This window comes from Chionomys nivalis, chromosome 11 (assembly GCF_950005125.1).
Source record: "Chionomys nivalis chromosome 11, mChiNiv1.1, whole genome shotgun sequence".
Lineage (NCBI taxonomy): Eukaryota > Metazoa > Chordata > Mammalia > Rodentia > Cricetidae > Chionomys > Chionomys nivalis.
Window position 1 is genome coordinate 19,196,726 of NC_080096.1, and position 8,667 is coordinate 19,205,392.

An 8,667-nucleotide genomic window follows, 5' to 3' on the forward strand; every position below is an offset into this window, starting at 1 on the left:
CTTAAAAGTCCAATCTTTAACTCTAGAGGGTGGGGTGGAGTTTGTAATTTGAAAGAATGCAGTATGGAGCTGCCAGGAACTGGGGCACATACCTGTGACCCCAGTACTGGGGAGCTGGAAGCAAGAGGAGTCAGAATTCAAGGCCATCCTCGGCTACATAGAGAGCTGGCGTCTAGCCTGTGGAACATGGTTGATACCCCCACCCATCAAGAATTAAAAAAGAATAACCAACTACCAAACAACAAGAAAAAAATCCACAGAAGGATGAGTTATGGAAAAGGCAGGTCAGGGAAAGAAGAGAGTGGAGGAGACAGAGGGGATGGGCAGATTAAAATAACCAGGATGGAGAGACCTGGGAAACATCATTATGTGACCGAGGATAACACCACCCATGACAGCAGTGGGCAGCATGTGGCCCTAAGATTTGAAGGGGGAGCACCTACCACCACTACCCCAGGGAGGCAGAGGCAGGAGGATTGCTTGGACCAGCATATGTCATCGTGCCTGATGGGGATTGGTCATTCAAACTCTTTAAATTTCCATGCTTTGAAGCCGGGAAAGAATAGCTGGAAAGTAACTGATCTGTAAGATATTTTTAAAATATTTATTTATTTATTATGTATACAATATTCTGTCTGCAGGCCAGAAGAGGTCACTAGACCTCATTATAGATGGTTGTGAGCCACCATGTGGTTGCTGGGATTTGAACTCAGGACCTTTGGAAGAATAGGCAATGCTCTTAACCACTGAGCCATCTCTCCAGCCCCTCCCCCCATCTGTAAGATTAAAGACGGAGGAAACCTATCATTTGGGTTGAAAGTAGCCTACTTGGGAAATCTGCCAGCTAGTTTGAAATTCTCCCAGCTTCTTAGACTCCATTTAATTTTTTTTTCTTTTGTTACTGTTGTCCAGAGACTCGAACCGACGGTTTCCAGCGTGCAAGCAATTCCTGTTGCCACTGATCTGTACTCTCCGTGAGAGATACCCCAGTCCGGGCTGTGTACTTTTTATGTAATTCCTTCAATGAGGTTGCACCACTGGACGCGTGAGGGACTAGAGTCAGCTGCCTAAGTCAAACTGAAGGTTGGGTATCCGGACTTTTATCTCACGGAACCACAGAAGTCTACGCAGCAAGGGTGTGGACAGCTTGCTCAGTGACTCAGCCAGTCTCACACAATGTACTTCCTGGTGTCTTCAACCTGCTCCTCCCCCACCCAATTCTCTTTCAGCTCTGACATAAATTACATCACAAGCACCGGTTGGGCGTGGTCAAATGCTCCTGTATATCCTTGCATCCAGCAGGCCATAGGGGAGGATCTTAAATTGGAGGCCAGCCTTGGTTACGTGAAGAGTTGGAGGCTAGCCTGAGCTACACCGAGACTCTAGAAGGCAAATCAATCCAGGGTGGTGGCCAAGGCCTGACTCATGGTCCCAGCACTCAGGAGGCTGAGGCAGGAAGAATCAACGCAAATTCGAGGCCAGCCTGGGCTACATAGTGAGTTTGAGGCCAGTCTGGGCAACTGAAGGGTAGCCTATCTTAAAAAAACAAACTAGACCCCCCCTCCCCCCGCTCAAAAAAACCCACCACATCAAACAAGCAAGTGTCACCTCCAAGGCCCATCCTCTCTCCCCTCCTTTACCTTGTTTCGGCCTTCTTTAGAGGCTCTTAGTAGCCACACTCACTAAAGGAGGGGTGGAGCCACCTTTTAACCCTTCCTGGATAGGACAGAGATCCCTAGACTGGGTGGAGCCTGTTGTAAAACCCTGCCAAGCCTTGCTTTTCCCTTTGCTTGCTAGCCCCTCCCATCCCAGTGAGAAGAATCCAATCCATTGGTGGGGAAAGGGGACTCTGGGGTAGAAAAAGAGGGGTCAAGTTTTCCTGCCGTCGAGAGAATTCTCAGCCTCTTTTCGACGGGGCCTTCACGGAACCACAACTATGTCCAGGTCAGAAGCCCGGGGGTGGGGTTGGGGGAGAAAAATGGTGCGGGTCTGTTGTGGGAGATGTGAGAAGAGGTGTTGGTGTGTGCTTTTCCTACGATTAATAGTAGCGGAGTTCATTCCCCACTGACAGCAGTTTCTGTATCCGTATCTTCTATCCCTTTGTGGAGATGGCTGGCGTTGCGTTATGGAACAACGCGTTTGACGCCGAACGCTGTAGGTACAGCTTTATTTTGCCCCCACGGCATCTCTGTATTAGTATTCTTGTTTAAGTCATTTACGTTGGTTTTCTTATGTTTGGTTTTGACTTTTTTTTCTTTCTTTGTTTCTTGTTGTTTTTTTTTGTTGTTGTTGTTGTTTTGTTTTGTTTTGTATTGCGAGACAGGGTTTCTCTGTAGCCCTGGAGCTAGCTCTTGCAGATCAGGCTGGCTTCAAACTCACAGAGATCCGCCTGCCTCTGCCTCTGGAGTGCTGGGATTAAAGGCGTGGGCCACCACCGCCCGGGTTTTGACTTTTCCACACAGGGTTTCTTGTTTTAACACTGTCTGTCCTGGAACTCACCCTGAAGACCACTCTGTTCTGACCTGGAACTCACAGAGATCCGCCTGCCTCTGCCTGCCAAGCGAGAGTGCTGGTTTAAAGGTGTGCGCCACCACTGCCCTGCGGACTGTTGTTGTTTTGAGGCCCCGTGTCTTGGCCTTCTCTGCGTGACCTAGGATAACATGATTCTCCTGGCTCCTCCCAAATCCTGAAATTACTGGTATCTGTGTAGAGGTTCCTGTGTGTGTGTGTGTGAGAGAGAGAGAGGGAGAGAGGAGAGAGAGAGAGAGAGACTGAGATTGAGCTCTGAGTTTGTGCTGTTGGAAAGCCATCCACCAACAGAGGACCGTCTCTTGCTCTTGGAATTTTTTGTTGTTTTTATTATTTTGGTTTTGTTTTAGTGTGTCTGTTTTGTTGTCTCTGAAACAGGTCTCTCTCTGTGTGTAGTTTTGGTTGGCTTGAACTGAAAGAGCCTCCTCCCTCTGCATCTTGACTGTTGGGGTTAAAAGCTTGCACCCACTACATCTGGCCTGGTTTTGTTGTTTGAGGCTTCGGTTCATTAAATAGCCTTGGCTGGGCTCAAACACACAGGTTCCGCCTACCTCTGCCTCCCGAGTGCTGGGATTAAAGGCGTGCGCCAGGCCGGGCGGTGGTGGAGCACGCCTTTAATCCCAGCACTTGGGAGGCAGAGGCAGGCGGATCTCTGTGAGTTCGAGACCAGCCTGGTCTACAGAGCTAGTTCCAGGACAGGCTCCAAAACCACAGAGAAACCCTGTCTCGAAAAACCAAAAAAAAAAAAAAAAAAAAAAAAAAAAAAAAAAAAAAAAAAAAAAAGGCGTGCGCCACCACTGCGTGGCAAGTATCTGGATTTTTAAACTGGATGTGGAGCTGCATGCCCCACAATCCCAACTTTCCAGGGTTGAATCAGGAGGAAATCAAATTCAAGACCAGATCAGGCTAATGTCTAGACTCCGCCCCCACCCTCTACCCCTACTGCCCAAAAACATTGTTTTATTTTACACATATTGGTGTTTTACCTGAATATATTGTTGCACCATTTGGGTGCCTGTTGCCAGTAGAGGCCAGCAGAGGGCACTGGATCCCCTGGAACTGGAAATGTCGAGCTGTGGGTGCTGGGAATCAAACCTGGGCTGTCTGGAGGAGCAGCCAGTGCTCTTAACAGCCCCATCTTTGCAGCCCTTAGATGTTGTCATGTTGCCAGAAACCCAGATTATTATTTGTTGTGTTTTGTTTTTTTAAGACAGGGTTTTTCTATAGCCTTGGCTGTCCTGGAACTCGCTCTGTAGACGCACTGGCCTCTAACCTCGAACTCTTAGATCTGCCTTTCTCCTCCACCCTCCCTCCAGAGTTGGAATTAAAGGTATTCACCACCATGGCCCAGCTCTTCTTTTCGGGTGTTTTGAGACAGGACTCCTCTGTGTAGTCCTGGCTGTCCTGGAACTCTATCTGTAGACCCAGGCTGACCTTGAACTCATAGAGATCTGCCTATCGCTGCTTTTTTAAAAAAATTTATTTATTGGGGGCTGGAGAGATGGCTCAGAGGTTAAGAGCACTGCCTGTTCTTCCAAAGGTCCTGAGTTCAATTCCCAGCAACCACATGATGGCTCACAACCATCTGTAATGGGGTCTGGTGCCCTCTTCTGGCCTTCGGGCATACACACAGACAGAATATTGTATACACAATAAATAAATAAATATTTTTTTAAAAATTTATTTATTATGTACACAACACTCCACCTGCATGTATGCCTGCACACCAGAAGAGGGCACCAGATCTCATCATAGATGACTGAACCATCGTGTGGTTGAACTCAGGACCTCTTAAGAGCAGCCTAACCTCTGAATCTGATGGGACTAAAGGCAGGCACCACCACTGCTTGGCTTCTTTTTTTTATTTATTTATTTGTTTGTTTGTTTGTTTTTCGAGACAGGGTTTCTCTGTGGTTTTGGAGCCTGTCCTGGAACTAGCTCTTGTAGACCAGGCTGGTCTGGAACTCACAGAGATCCACCTGCCTCTGCCTCCCAAGTGCTGGGATTAAAGGCGTGCGCCACCACCGCCCGGCACCATGGCTTCTTTTTTTTTTTGTTTTGAGGCCAACGTATGACTATGTAACCTTGACTGACTTAGACCTTAGGCTGGTCTTGAACTTGCTACCATCCCCATGGCTGGATTTACATACAAGAATCCACCATATTAGGCTTTGAAAAAATTTTAAGTTAGTGAACAAAGCAATAGGTTTCAAGGGCCAATGTATTTTATTACATGCTGTGTGGGAGGCCTTGGGTCATTTTGGGGGAAAGGAAAATTGTCTGGGACATAGGACTTTATATCTAAAATTTGCTAGGCCTGGGATTACAGGCCTTTAATCCCAGCTACTTGAGAAGCTGAGGCAGGAGCATCAAAAGTTCAAGGCGTACACAACAGGACGTGGTGGTGCACGCCTTTAATCCTAGTACTCAAGAGGGAAAGGCAGGTAGATCTCAGTAAATTCAAGGCCAGCTAGAAGACCCTATCTGAAAGCAGAGCAGAGGATATAGGGGAGGAGAGAGACAAGGAGGAAGGAAAAGAATTAGATACTGTGAGACCTGCTGCCTCAGCTTGCTGAGGACTGCTTTTGGTATTCAGAGTGTCTGTGTTTCCATATAAATTGTATGTAGTTATTTTCCCTCCAGTGAAGGGTGTCACTGGGATTAGGTGGGAATTTCACTGAATCGTAAGTTTAGGGAATATAGTCATTTCTACTATCAAGCTGCTGATGCAGGGGTGAGGGAGACCTTCCAATCTTGTGTGTTTTCACTTTCAACAGTCTGAACCCAGTTAGTGAAATATTAGCCCCTGTCTTGTTATTGTATCTTCTATTCCTGGTTTCTTCCAAGGATTTTTTCATGATTGGGATGTCAATACCAGGCTCTTTTCAGTACTGTAGCTCTGCAGTAGAGTTTGAAGTCAGGGATTGTGATGCCTCCAGAAGTTCTTTTATTGCACAGGATTGTTTTGGCTATCCTGGGTTTTTTGCTTTTCCAAATGAAGTTGAGTACTGTTCTTTCGAGGTCTTTGAAGAATTTTGTTGGGATTTTGCTGGGCCCCCTTCAATTCTTAAATCATAACTCCAGCAGCAACTTCTGTGGCCATACAGTTTACAAAAATGTATGGAAACTTTTGCTTGAATGTCATGTCATAAATTTCATGAAAATTCATGTCATGAATTTCCAGCCGCCAGCACCCAAGAAAGAGATACTTGATACAGTGAGCACCTCTGCGGCACCTTGAAAAACACCCTTCCTGCTTCTGTTCCATCAGACCTTACCACTCTCAGCATCCCCCGCACCAGTCTAGCCTGCCTCCTAATTCTCCCAGATCTGCCCATTGTAAACCAGTCCACCGTCCCCTTTAGGGGACCTTCCTCCTTTGCCTGGGCCATTGCATGTCTCCCTGTGGGCTTTCCCGCCTCCAGTTTGGTCCATTTTGTTCAGTGTCTCCATTGTGTAATCCAAGGGATTGGTCTGTGGCTCAAATGGCCTGAGACAAAGTCCGTGATCTTAGTGAGTGTGGCTTTATAAGGCTTTTTCCTTCTGGCCACAGCCTCATTTTCAACCACACTCTGCCCTGTCTGGTTGAACTAGTTCCCTAAATGCGCTCATGATATTTCTTTGCCTGAAAATCTTGCTTCTGCCAATCGTTCTGGTCTCAGTTTGGATACCATTTTCTCCAGGAAGCCCTTAGTTCTTCTGCTTCACCAGCCTGACCTAAGAAGCCTTAGTAAGTCGGGTGGGCAGTGGTGGTACAGTCTTTAATCCCAACACTTAGGAGGCCGGGTTAGGTGGATCTTAGTGAGTTCAAGCCCATCCTGGCGTTCAAAGCAAGTTCCAGGACAGCCAGGTTACACAGAGAAACCCTGTCTCAGAAAGTAAGAGGCTGGAGAACGGAGAGCTGGCTAAACTGGGCACGATGACTAACGTTTGGAATCCCAGCTTTTGAGAGGTTGCAGCAAGGGATCACGGGTCAGGCTGGGATACACAGTTACTTCCAGGTCAGCCAGGGATACAGAGTGAAAAGCAGACCTGTGGGGCCACCAGCAGCTCATGGCCTGTGTGGTGCTTTGGAACACAAGACTGGGAACAAGAACCCTGACCTTCAGGCTTAGGTCACCTCATGGGTCCTGCTGTTTTACATCTGCGTAGTAACAATGGACTGTATAGTATAGAAACAGTGGAGAGGATACAATCATCCCCATTTTATTGAGGAAGCTGAGTCCCAATGCCGCCCTGCAGGTAGCATCACTAAAGCAATGGAAGTGGGACAAGATTCCCCATCTTGGTGCAGAGGCTCACTTTTCATTCCCCAGATATTTTGGGGGTGACTTCTGGTTTGAGATGGGTCATGAGGAGCAAAAAGCATCAGTGGAAATAATTCAAACAGTGACACCCACAGGGGGTAGAAGAGGAGAAAATTGGACCAGGTGACCACTCGAGAGCCTTCCAGGTTGAGGGAACCCTTTGGTTCTATCTCCTAAGCATCCTTTAAGATTTTTTTTAATTTTTAATGTTGATTTTTAAATTTTTTAAATCCTTATGTGTTTGCGTGTTTTGCCTGCTTGTATGTCTGCATCACATAAGTGTAGCACCCGTGGAGTCCAGAAGAGGCCGCTGGATCCTCTGGAATTGGAACTGCAGACAGTTATGAGCTGCCATGTGGGCTGGAGTTAAACTAGGTCTTCCGGAAGAGCTGGACTCTAACCACTGAGCCACCTCTGCTCTGTACTCCGTGTTGAAGCTCTCTGGGATCACATCTTTGTCGGCTGTGCTGGCTGGTTTTCTGTCAACTTGACATAAGCTAGAATCACTTTGGAAGAGGGTTCTCAACTGAGAAAATGCCCCCAGCAGACTGACCTGTGGGCAAGCCTGTGGTAACACTTTCTTGATGATGGATATGGGAGGGCCCAGTTCATTGTGAGTGGTGCTACCCCTGGACTGGTGGTCCTGGGTGCCATAAAAAAGCAGGCTGAGGCCGGGCGGTGGTGGTGCACGCCTTTAATCCCAGCATTCGGGAGGCAGAAGCAGGTGGATCCCTGTGAGTTTGAGGCTAGCCTGATCCACAGAGCGAGTTCCAGGACAGGCTCCAAAGCTACACAGAGAGACCCTTTCTCGAAACCCTTTCCCGCCCCCAATAAAAAAGCAGATTGAGCCGACCAGTAAGCGGTATCCATCCATGGCCTCTGCATCAGCTCCTGCCTCCTGATTTCTGCCTTGTTCTTCTTCTCCGACTTCCTGAGTGATGGAATATGACCTGAGTTGTAAGGTGAGATAAACCCTTTCCCTCACAGTTGCTTTTTCTTCCCCGAGGAGATAGGGTTTCTCTGTTGTAACAACCCAGGCTGTCCTGGAATTCGCTCTGGCGACCAGACTGGCCTCTAACTCACAGAGATCCACCTGCCTCTGCCTCCCGAGTGTTGGATTAAAGGCGTGCACCCCCACTACCCAGCTAGAGATAGGTATTTTATCTTCATTGTGTTACCTGAGGGTCATAAAATTAGATAGCTTTCTCTGAACTGTTTAGCACCCTGGAGTCAGGGTCTCTGGAGATATTTCTGAACTGTCTCCAGACTGTTAAGGGGGCTCATGACATTCTACGTGCCGACACTTGCAGAGGGAGAAAAGAAATCAAACTAGGAGCCTAGTAGAGGAGACATCCATCAAGCTGCAGGCCAGATTTAAGGACAAAGCCCTGGTTTTATGGATGCAGGACGTGAGAGGTGATTGGTCAGGAAACACTCTGTAACATTTTCTGGAAGAGTCAGCACTAAAAGAGGGTGGGGAAAGTAGGTCAGAGGGGGAATCTCATGGCTTCCACTCTCCCTGACCAAGTGTCCAAAACGAGATGTAGTATCCATAGTCCACCACTAGGTGGCACTGTGAAAGGCCTGCACACTGATTGCCCTATTAGAACCTCTGAATTGGAAGGGGTTTCAGATTAAAAATCATCAAATCTGGTTTTTGTGTTTGCTTTTTTTTTTAAATAGGGGGTGGCTTGTCGGTCTTTTTTTGTAAAGATTTATTTATTATGTATATAGTTTTCTGTCTGCTTGTATGCCTGCAGGCCAGAAGAGGGCACCAGATCTTACTATAGGTGGTTGTGAGCTACTATGTGGTTGTTGGGAATTGAACTCA